The sequence below is a fragment of the Phycodurus eques genome, chromosome 11 (assembly GCF_024500275.1).
Source record: "Phycodurus eques isolate BA_2022a chromosome 11, UOR_Pequ_1.1, whole genome shotgun sequence".
In the NCBI taxonomy this organism is placed as follows: domain Eukaryota; kingdom Metazoa; phylum Chordata; class Actinopteri; order Syngnathiformes; family Syngnathidae; genus Phycodurus; species Phycodurus eques.
In genome coordinates, this window is record NC_084535.1 from 11,339,836 (window position 1) to 11,352,387 (window position 12,552).

The window sequence follows — 12,552 nt, forward strand, 5'->3', positions numbered from 1 at the left end:
GTGGAGATTGTGGAGTAGGGCTGCACGATTATGGCCAAAATAATAATCACAATTATTTTGATCAATATTGTAATCATGATTATTAATCACGATTATCCCTCGTATTAGGGAAAATTTATTTATTGCACTACTTTTTTACCAAACATTGTAACAGTTTTCAGCACAAAATGAATCTTTAAATAAGCATAAATGATAGATAATCATTTTAAAAATGTACCCCAAAAAATTCTACTTTCGCAAAGGCGAACAGATTAAATGTGCTATTTAAAAGTGCATTCAAAAATTGCAACTTAATGGAAGCAAATAGGTAATGCATTGAAGGCACACAAAAAATTAGGCTGCAAGCACCGACTTTTCATTTAAAAATACCCGTCGTCAATATAGTGAATTATCAAGGACCGTAAGTTTCCTTTGTTCTGCTTGACCATTGGTCAGCTGTGCACAGTCACAAACGGTAAAGCACTCGACAGTTGTGATTTTCCTCTCCATTTACGTCTGCCGTGTTTTTACTGCAGTCAGGCCAACCAAAAAGTTGAAGTCAAGGCAGCCGCTACAACAATTGTTAATAGTGTCTTACCGTGACATGCCACATCTCTGTCAACGTGCTCAGAGGACCAACTTCAAAATAAAAGTTTCATATATTACTACATTGGACATCAATGCCATTTTATGCTTTTGCTTTTCGGTTGGTACCGGAGCTGAATGAAGCCTTAATCATGCGTTCGCCCCCTGGTCTCTGGCTGACTAGATTCCAGGCACTGCTGCATATGAAGCACTTTTCATCTGCAGCGGTGTCCGTATTTTAAATGTATCGCCGACGATCAGGCTCATTTAATCGTGGCAGCCAAAATTGTGATCACGATTAAAATTTTATTAATTGTGCAGCCCAACTGTAGAGTATAATACTTCATCATCCAGAGCTAAGGCACAGCAACATGGTAACAGCGTTTGTCATTTTTAGCCATATATCCTCGTGCATCTTCGACCAATTAGTGACTAGTAGGTGTCACCCACTCCAGCTGAAGTACTAGAGAGTACTTAGTTTAGTCTATCGACACATGTCAAAAGAGTCACGAATTGTAGTTTCCAGAAAAGGAAAACAAATGTGACATGACAATAAAGATGACTTCTACTGAAACTGACATGGCCTTTTTTGATAAGTCAAACACTGAAGACGTCATCGCGACACTACTGCTTAGTCGCTTTTCTACATTGCACCGGTCTTGCTGAACTTTATGACCCAGTGTTTCCACTCTGCATAAACATTGGAACAGCAGTGGTCCATAGGTGTTAATTCAAGTTCACTTTTATACCCATTCAAGCATCAGCCCTTCACAAGGCATCAGCATCGTCAGGTAGATGTGTGTGCGTGACATGCTATGCTATATCAGTAAGGGCCAGAGAGGAGGGGAGCGCTACCCGACAGTGACCTGTCATGCCAGATAGGACGCGTTTTAACGATCAACTGTCTGCTGGGATCACGCATGCACACACGGAATAGTCCGGCATCCAGCTGACAGTGGCCTGAGTGATGTTTCCAACCCTCAAAGGTTATTATACATGTAAGAGGTACATGGAGCATATCTGTAATGTCATGTGGCCTTCCTAAATATCACACGCAGGTCCCAAAGGTATATTATAATCATTATTACATTACAGTATGCATCAAAAGGTTATAATCACAACTTTAATCGTGAAGCAGTTTGATATTTTCATATAATTACTATTCGTGTGGCATGGAAAAGATGCTGTCTCGTTAGCTAGGAAGCAAGCTACCTCATTAACTATGAGCTAGTTATCTAGCTCATTATCTTACTATTTCTATCTTGATTTCTCGCTAACAAGCTATTTCTACCTACCTACCTGACTACCTAGCTTGCTAGCTAGCTACCTTGCTAGGTTGCTATTGATATCGCTATCACTATCATTATCTATATAATTTGCTAGCGACCCCGCTAGGTCATTAGTTATCTATTTCTCTTGCGATTATAATATTTTATTGTTTTGATTTGTATTTTATTGTATTAAGTGTATAATGTTTGTGATTCTCTTTTAAGCAAGTGAAAACTGCTTGCTACCTACCTACCTACCCACGGTGCCAGCTACCGATCTATAGCTACAGCTGCACCTTATCTATCTTACTATGTACAGTGCTGTGAAAAAGTATTGGCCCCTTCTCAAATTCTTATATTTTTCCCCACGTTCATATTTAAGAACAAACAAATGTAAATATCAGACAAATATAACACAAGTGAACGAAAAATTCTGTTTTTGAATGGTGATTTCATTTAAGGGGGGGGGGGGACCTATTCAAGGTTACCTGGCCCTGTGTGAAAAAGTAATTACCTCCTTGTTAAGTCATGAATTAATTGTAGATAATCACAATTTTTAGTTAATTTTCACTCATCACACCCAAGCCTGATTACCTCCAGACCTGTGCAACAGAATACGTCCCGACAAAATCAAATCAGACAAAAGATCTAAAAATGCTGCAATGAAATTACACGATCCAAAGAAATTCCAGAATAATTGAGAAATAAAGTAATTGACATCTATCAGTCAGGAAAGGTTTACAAAATCTATTTCTGAAGCTTTAGGATTCCAGCGAACCATAGGGAGAGCCATTATCTTCACATGGAGAAAAGATGGAAGTGGTGAAACTTCCCAGGAGTGACCGGCCGACAAAGATTACCCCAAGAGTACAGCAATGACTCATCCAGGAGACCACAAAGGAACTCAGGAAAACTTCTAAAGAATTGCATGCCTGCCTTGCCTCTGTTAAGGTCAGTGTTCATGACACAACAATAAGGAAGAGACTACGTCAAAAGGGCATCAATGGCAGAGTTCCAAGGCGAAAACCACTGTCGATCAAAAAGAACAAAGGCTTGTCTTACTTACTTACTTAAAAAAAAAAAAAAAAAAAAAAAAGACTGTTGGAAGAGTATTATATGGACTGACAAGATGAAAGTTGAGCTATCTGGAAGTTTTGTGTCTCATTACAGCTAGCAAAAATGTACCACAGCATTTCAGAAAAAGAACATCATACCAAGTCAAACATGGTGGTGGTAGCGTATGGTCTTGGGATGCTTTGCTCCTTCAGGACCTCAACAACTTTCTGCAATTGATGCAACCATGAATTCTGGTCTCCAACAGAAAATCCACAAGGATAATGTTCAGCCATCAGTTTGTGACCTCAAGCTGAAGCGCACTTCAGTTCTACAGCAGGACAACGATCCAAAACATACCTGCAAGTCAACTTCTGAATGGATTAAAAAAAACAAAATGAAGGTTTTGGAGTGGGCCGGTCAAACTCCAGACTTGAATCCGATTGAAATACAGTGGCAAGATCTTAAAAAGGCCATTCAGGTTCGAAAACCCTCCATTTCTGCTGAATTCAAGCAATTCTGTAAGGAAGAGTGGGCCAAAATATCTCCACAGAGATGTGAAAGACTCATTGCCAGTTTTAGAAAACGCTTGATTTCAGTTGTTGCTGCTGAGGATGGCCCAACCAGTTATTACATTTAGGGGGCCACATTAAAGTGGGGAAACTATGCAAAAATGTAAGATGGTGAGAAGGGGGCCAATACTTTTTCACGGCACTGAAACTAGTTGCATACGAGGAAAAACAACATTTTGGATTTGGATACATTTATTTATTTATGGTAACGTGCGTGACACACTGATGCTAGCATTAAAACAACATGAGATGTGTCTTGGTCGCTCCTCGAATGATATATCAAACAAAGTAGGTGACCGTGGTTGCCATGGTAAAGTTTGAGCCATTGTTGTTCTCACTGTAAGGCAATACACCTTTGCAATTACCTTAAAGCTGTTATTGTAAGATAAACGTATTATAGCACTCATTCAATCACAGTCTACTCAGTTACCCGCTGTCGCTAACTACCGACAATCGACTCACAGCTTGCAATGCAATCTTGCGACAAAATGGTTCATGCAGTTAAACTACAGGGGCCACAACAGTGGCAATTGTACTGTAGAACAAGCCTGCCAAGGTGCACTGCTTTGACTACAGTAGTCGACAGGCTGTGTGCGCGCACACACACGTACACACAAACACACACTTAAGGGAGGAGATCGATATTTGTCAGGCTAGCACGTTGTTACAACAATAGCAGATTTAGCGCAGGGGTGCGTCTGATTTACGCTTTGTCTTTGCGGAGAGTCATCAGCGGAAGCCAATTACTAAGTGCAACATTAACATGGACCCCGCCGCTTGCTTTATGGCCCCCTCAGCTCGTCTCAGGTGCTGCCACCATAACAGATACTACACTTAAAAACGTGCTCGCAGGAGTGAATTGTCAGTCCTGTGTTGATTTACTTCATATCATTTCCTAGCTATAGACAAAGATAACACATTGTAAATTGACCCTGTTGGGACAGGGGGCTGAGGGGAAACAGAGGGGAGCAACAGCGGGGTACTCGGAGATGTAGTTATAGCACAGAGAATTGTTTTGCCCTTGTCAGACTGAATGGAGTGTATTATTTGGTGTGTGCAGTATGGATTCCTGCATTTAGTTGAGAGATCTGTTCAGGATGCCTCTGATGTTTTTGTGTGAGTAATGGGGGAGATCATGCTAAGACCCTTAAAAGCACAATAGCTGAAGATCTATTGCCCCATTTCCACTGTGCAGTACCTCAACTCACTATTGGCACTTTTCCATTGACAAGCACTACCAGGTACTATTGTAGTACTTAGTCAGCTGGGTTTCCAAGCAATCATAGCTTAGTTAACATTTGAGGATATATGGCTAGAAATTATATAAACATGTTTTTGTTTTTTCATGCTAAATGTATCTATCCTTTACACGTCAAAATTAAAGGGTGAGTTTGCAGTTTTAAAACCACAAACAAGATTTGAATGTGCTGTGCCCCTCACTGACATGCACGGGTGCGATTCTCAAACCTGGCCCTTCATAATGGCATGCAATAATTATTGAAGTGCGTAGTTGTGAGAAATAGTCACAGCGAACGCTGTCCAGCTTCAGAAAATTAGCGGTGCTAGCATTAGCACTGTAAAAAAAGCCGACATTAGCCATGGCTGTTACGGTAGCATGACTGTGACAACGATGAGAGTGTTCTTATAACAGAAAACACCAAACACCAAATGCATGAAAAAGGTGACAAAAAACATCGTTGGGGGGTGTCTGGGGGGATCCCCCGAGCTCCCGCAGAGAATGTTTTTTATTTTAACATAAATTAAGCAATCTGGAAGACTCTGAAGAGTACAATAAGGCAAAATAACGAATTTTCTTCATGCAGAAAAACATTTATTTAAACCGCTCAAGTACATGTTGATGTACAAATTTAAGATTAAAATAAAATTTGCCTCATTTCTTTGCCTCCAAGTTGAGCCAGTCCCATCTCCACCAATCATTGTCTATTTCTCTTCATTTTTCACTATTACCAACTTCCAAGGCTAATCCCAAATGCATCCTCAGAAAAACTCATCGGATCTGTACGATTCACGGAAATGGCCTATTTTGAGTTCAAAACGGCGAATTTCGCTGAAAGGCGACAGATTTGCATGCATGTTATAACACTAAATGTAATCAGTTTGAAGTTTTATTTTTGGGGAATCTACACTCTAGCAATGTTGCTAATTCCGTGCCACTTCTCAATTCTCAGATGTCTGAGGTCCCTTGCTCTGCTGCGTTTTGCTAGTCTAATGCTCAGTTGTTAGCAAACCAGGGATGGATATTCCAATATAGTTTCAGCAAAGCTCCTGAAGCCCAAGATAACAGGTCAGTGGAGGCTGCAAATCATTGACACGCCATCGGTCACCTCTTGTGTCTTTGGTTGTTCTTCTTTGTGCACAGTGGTTTCTTAAACCTCGAATTAGAGGTACAAGATGGGGCCAGAGAGTGATGGTTTTTTTCATAGATCATTTTATGAAGGCACTACCGTCAGGTTGACACTGACAGTTTTAAGAAATATGACACAAAGTGATGATTTTTTTTTTAAAACCGCAAATTTCCCTTTAATGCTATGACTTTTGCACAGTACTGTATGTTCAGCTGCATCTGCATGACAGTATCGTTTATGTGTGGTATCACTAAGTAGGAAACTCCCCTCGCCCTCGCTCTAATTTCCTTCCCCCATCCGCCTCCCTTGCAGTGCTTGATAAGTAAGAACATTAGTTTTATGCCACTTGCCAAGCTCAAATAAAAACAGAGCTGACTTTAATGGCACCGCAATTAATCGGCCCAATAGACAGACAGCTAAAAGTCGAGATATTGACTTCATTAAGGATAATGTATGATGTCATTAAGTCAGCCGGGTCACCTTGTGTATCACACGCGGCGCTTAATATATTGGCATTTTCTATGAAGAAGATAAATTCCGATGTAGCGGGATGGAGCTGATTAGAAAATAATTTATCTGCCAAGGCAAAGGGCTCAGAGACCTCGAGAGGCAACCAAAACGGATAATGTGGGAGCAATCATACTTAATTAGAGCCCAGATGGATCTGCTGCAGCAATTTAATCATTATTGTTTGGCTCTAATCTACAAAGGCGAACAGTCGTGGCACCGACGTCTTGCCACCGACGAGTCGGTTGCCTCATTTATTTCCTGCTGTTTAAAAAGATTCACAAGAGTATATAAACTCACTGGGAGTGTAATGCATGTACAATTATATTCACATATTATCTAACCATTACACAACATTCAAACCATTACACAACATTCAAACATAACTAAATGCTTTGAATGAGGGATGGGCATAATGATCACTTAACTGATCGTTTATGGAATTGATTAATTGTGTCTCGAGGCAATTGAGGCAAAATGGACTTCAACTGGCAGAGGCGCTCTTGATTCGGTCTCACCTTGGGGTGGGAATAACATACTGATATTACAATGTATCGTATCGTTTTTTGTTGTTGTTGCATTATGTATCCATGTGCAAGCATCAAATATTGTTATTATGGCTACTGGATATCACACTGACAATTTTTTTACGACAATGATATCAATCTCTGTATTCTCCATGTTCGAGCATCAGTGTTTATCTAAACTACCAATTAAAGTGTTAGCAATTATTATATTCTGGATAAGTCTGTTTAAACATTATAAAACATTACATATCTACACATGTATTAGAACACAACCACAGAAACAGTTTTGTTTTATTTCTGCTCAGCAAAGCAAGGAAACAATCAATTGACACCTTAATCAGGAAATAATGTGTTTTTATCTATTTTTTCCATTGCATTTTTTGTAATTTATATGTAACAATAATAATTATATTTATATAATTATATATATATAATATAATATATATTATATATATATATATAATATTATATATAATATATTATATATATATAATATAATAATTATATTTTAGCTGTAAATATATTGTCGCGGTCAAAGAACTCCTACATGGTATGTAGCCCTGGAGCCTATCCCAGCAGGGGATAGGCTCCAGGGCTGTGGGAGGAAACCGGAGTACCAGGAGAAAACCCACGCAGGCACGGGGAGAACATGTAAACTCCACACAGGCGAGGCCAGGATTTGAACCCCGGTCGTCAGAACTGTGAGGCAGATGTGCAAACCAGTCATCCACCCTGCTGCCTGTGGCTTTTACAATTGCTGTTAATTTAGGGCAGATGTGACAGAAAACTTTTTGGTGCTGGTCTAGTGAATCTGTTAAGCACTGTACATACAGTATGTACAACATAATGTGATAGCAATAAAAAAATTAGGTTTTAATTCTGTGCCATAACTGTCATAATTATAATAATATTGAGGTGTATTTTCATATTCAATATGACTTTGTATGTTTGGTTTGCAAGGCTACTTTTTATATACAGTACATACAGATACGAGCCATCCTTTGGCAGATTTTTTGTTTTGACTTGCGAGCAACAACTTGAGAAACAAGCGCTGCATGGTGTCAGTGAACTAAAGTCATTTCACAACAAGCAGTAGTTTGGCAGATAGTAAACAACTTTTCAAAAAAAAAGGCTCAAAGCTGTTTAATGCCGCTACCAGTTGAAATTTGCTGTCAAACTAAACAAAATAAAGCCAATTACACCTTGCGTATTTTAAAACAACCACATAGTTTTGGATTAAAGTCTGCTAGCTTAATGCTAACACATAATGGGATAGAATCGCTAACGAATAGCATTGGGGTATTATAAACCTTTAAGCAATGGCTATTTGAACACAAACGGGAGAGAACATGTAGATGTGTAATATAACAAGACTTACAGGGATATATTCTTTATCCTTTGCAAATAACAACTAATATTACTGATGTGCTGAGGACCTGAGACTGTCATCATGTACTGTGTATCTGCATGTCTGTATTATACTGCCCCCAGGTGGCCAAGGCACAGATACTACAAAGAGCAGCACAATGTCCATTGAACTGAACTTGCACCAAAAACAGTTCTTTACATTATATTTCATTATGTCATTACTGGATGTTTTATATATCTATATATATATATATATATATATATATATATATATATATATATATATAAAACAGTGATGTCTTTCTTTAAAAAAAAAAAAAAAAAAAAAAAACACGTTACAAACATTTTTGTTGATTTCTCTTGGGAGACTGGGACGGCTTAATGGCATTTTCAGTCATTTCAATGGGGAATGATTGCTGGAGATATGCTTGCTTTGAGTTGTAGTAATGTATCATAGATGTTTCTCCAATATATTGATTATTGTGCAATCTGTATAACAATACATTGTGGTGATGTTGTATCAGTAAGTTACTCTGTAAGATTCAACCCATTGTTTCAACCAGTTTGGTGCCTAACGAAGCATAAAACGACATCAACTACAGGAAGACTAGCTTTGTCCATGCTATGGCATAACTTCAAGGGTAGCATCATCCTGCTCAATATGACACTGACATGAAAACAGGGGTTCAGAACATTCAGAAAGCCTTTCTCACATACCATTACAAAATTATATCCACAAAAATATAATAATTTGTATTGTTATTTTCCACAGAGTCAAGGAATGTTAAATGCCCATCCTTATTTTGGTTTTATGTGCAATACAATGACATTAAAGGCCGCCGCCTCTTTTGCGTCTTCTCCTGAGGACTATTGAGAGGTACAGAACATCCACTACTTTGTACAGCGACCTTGCCACCCTTTTTTTTTTCTTTTCGTGGTGTTTGTGTGTGTGTGTGTGGGTGTGGGAGTGTGTGTGTGTGATTATCGGCAGTTTCTCATCTGGCCGTGGCGCCGCTCATTTGTCATGATTATTGCTTAGTTCTGGCCTGTCATTGGCTGCGAGAGATCAATGGCTTTGGACTCTCCCTCTTTTGTACGGGCAGCCCAAACAGCCTTTTCTCTGCTAAATGAGGCTTTCCCTCCATCCATCCATCCATGCAGCCTTCCCTCGTTCGCTCTCCTTCTCTCTTTCCCTCCACAGTCATTTCATCAATTTGGTAGTCTATGCATCTTTCTTTTTCCAATCAGCGCTGACATAGTGTCTTCTCTCCCAGGCATTGCAAATAGCAAACTGCGGAGTCGCAGCGAGCCATTTGTTATTCCTAAAGGATTTCCGTTTGTTTCCGAAGCAGGGCTCAAGTGAAGACAGCTGCTATTCAAATTGTTCCGTTTTTACTTTTAAGTGCCTTAAGTTGACTGAAGGTAATAAATTGCCTTTTGGCAATTTTTAGATGTAAAGATCTCGGTTATCGTTTGGGTAATTTACAATATTGCTCTATTGCGTTCATAACTCTTTGTTAAGTGATGTCTCGCTGCTATGATTCCACAATTCGCACAAGAAGACGAAGAAGAAGGAAATAGTTACGATACCACAAATGTATATCCTTTCCGATACGATACCAGCAGGGGCGGTTTCTGATATGGGCGATATGGGCAGCATTCTGTGGGAGTCGGCAAACGTTCTGAATCACTGTAAGAAAACATGCAAACGATCCTAATCAATGTGTGTGTTCTGCACAGAAAAACATAATTGGACAGTAGGATCCTAGCGATGCTTGTATAACAGGCATGACACTTAAACCAGTGGCTAAAGGTTTACAGCTAATATACGACCCTCTCACCTCATATACTGTATTTCTGAGTGGTAATTACTGAGCTAAAACCGTTGACTTTCTAACTTTTGCATGTTGCAGGTCAAGTTGTTTAGTCCTTCCTCATGCCTTTACGTACGAACTATCTCTGCTGTTGGCGATAAATTCTTATCAAGTGTGCAGATTCCAAGAAAAAAGTGTAGACGCTGGAATTACATTACGAGATTAATGACTAAAAACTAGTGGTGGGACTTGATTAAAAATGTTAATAAATTAGACTTTGAAATTAATTACACAGTAAAACCTTTTTCATTCAATAAAAAATTTTTTTGGATGAATGAACAGACACATACATGAACTTCATCGCTCTTTCACTTAAGTCTTGTAGGTTGCACGCTTCCAAACCATTGCCAACAGCCAAAACAAATCAAGAAGAACTTGGCATTTCCGGTGTCAGTGTATTAGGAATCATAATGCTAAAAAGAAATCTTTGACTTTAAGTATGTATAGCTTTAAAAGGCGCGGCCTGGCCTGGTGAGTGACATGGGCATCAGCGAATGTAGAATTGGGTGGCTGTTAACTTGTAAACCCGTTAGCCAGTCTGCGTGTGACTGGCCGTGAGTTGTGGTCTTTATTTTCTTTCTTGTACATACTCTTAGTGGTGCGTGCGACTGCAGTAGCATTAGTCCCTGTGGGAACATGATCCCTGCAACGATTCAAGGCAGAGATTTTGCTTCGACCTTTTTCAGTAATTGAATTGTTCAAGTTATTTGATTAATCGTTGCAGCTCTACTTTCGTTAAGTGTTAAGCCATGCGTTTACATACATTGCACAGGCGCAGTGATGGGAAAACTGCTTGGAGACAGATATCCAGTCACCCACCAAATTTCTTCTCCTCTTTAAGGCAGCTCCTGAGAGAAACACACTAGAACTCACTGCAACATGTTTTGCATTAAGGTGAAAAATCTTGATACAAGCAAAAGGAATAACTTTTGGCCAGTTTTGATTTAATCGAGTTCTTCTAAATCCAAAACTTGCTCTCTAACTGTATCCTGAGATTTCAAATGCAATTCATATGCCCCGGGTAATAACTTCAAACTGTTTGGTAGATACTTAAACCAGTGAAAGCAAGACGGCCTAAAAGGTCCTCATTAAAATCCATGCACACTCTCTAAATCAATCAAAATCACACAAGTGAGCAAATCATCCCATGATGATCTGTAATGATAAATTCTCGGAATAACTCGTGTGTGTGATTCCATGGTCAGTGGCCTTTCAAATATCACGCTTTATATTTGTAGAAAATGAGTGTGTAATTTAATGTTCAAAGACGCCACCGAGAACTTTAATGATGGGATTTTAATGAGAAATCAATTACAGCAAGACTAATTGCTTATGAATGTGAAGAAACAGATCATGGTGTCGTCTACTGTATCAGGCATACTGCAACGGCTGCAAAACCAACAGATGTGTTTTAGCATTTAGTTTCTGGGTGAGGTGCATACTGTACTCCTTTTACTATCTATCCATGTAGTCATAAAGCACGGCACTCGGTGGACATGAGAGTAAAAAGTGCATCATGAAAATGTCATGGAGATTTGTGTTCCGCCAAGACAATGTTGGAAAGCTGACATTGTCATTACTGAGTCTTGACATGCTCTATCACTCACGTGCTGTATCAGCGTGACACAAATGAAGGGCCATCACACGGCAACAGCAAATTGATCCAGTGTGAGTGACATGACACACTAGATCCTGAGAATTGAACGCAGCTTTTTCTTAAAAGTGCTTAAAGGTCGAGACAGAGGAGATGAGTATTATTCAATATACTTTTTTATTTTTTTTTTAATTGCAAGTGGGTGATTGTCCTGTAATTACCATCTTGTCTTTGTCTGAGCTCTTCGGAGGAAAACCACAACATATATACGTAAGTCAAGTGCACCTAGCCATGGCCATCATTATATTTCAGGGACAGCAAATTTGGATGAGCGTGTGAAGCTAAGGAGCTAATTTGTCAGCAATAATTCATTAAGAATTGTGTCTATTTTGTGGAATTGGTTGCTGATTCATCAGCTCTTGAAGTAATTGAGGCAAAATGGATTGGAAGACTTGGCTGCAACCAGCAGAGGGGATGTCGATTCAACGAGCTTGCCGTCTAAAAATAACAACAACAAAAACATGACTACCGCGATGGGAAGATTAGCTACATCAGCTATAACAACTTTGCCGGAGGGGCATAATTGTGCTCTATACAACTCTTATGTGGAAACAGGACTTAAGAAAATTCAGACAGGGAGTCTCCCATCTAATTAAAATAATATTTAAAATGAACGATTACTCGAATTGGGCGGCACCATGGGCGATTGGTTAGCACATCCGACTCACAGTTCTGAGGACCCGGGTTCAAATCCGGCCTCACTTGTGTGGAGTTTGTATGTTCTCCACGTGCCTACGTGGGTTTTCTTCGGGTACTCCAGTTTCCTCCCACATCCCAAAAACATGCATGGTAGGTTAAC

The 12,552-nt window shown here is 39.4% G+C and overlaps 1 protein-coding gene across 1 annotated transcript in view; it reads right to left on the reverse strand.

Annotated features, from left to right (window-relative positions):
• The window catches only part of lrmda (leucine rich melanocyte differentiation associated), a 300,041-nt gene that overhangs the window by 139,913 nt on the left and 147,576 nt on the right, over nucleotides 1–12,552 (reverse strand). The gene's annotated exons all lie outside the window — the stretch shown is intronic.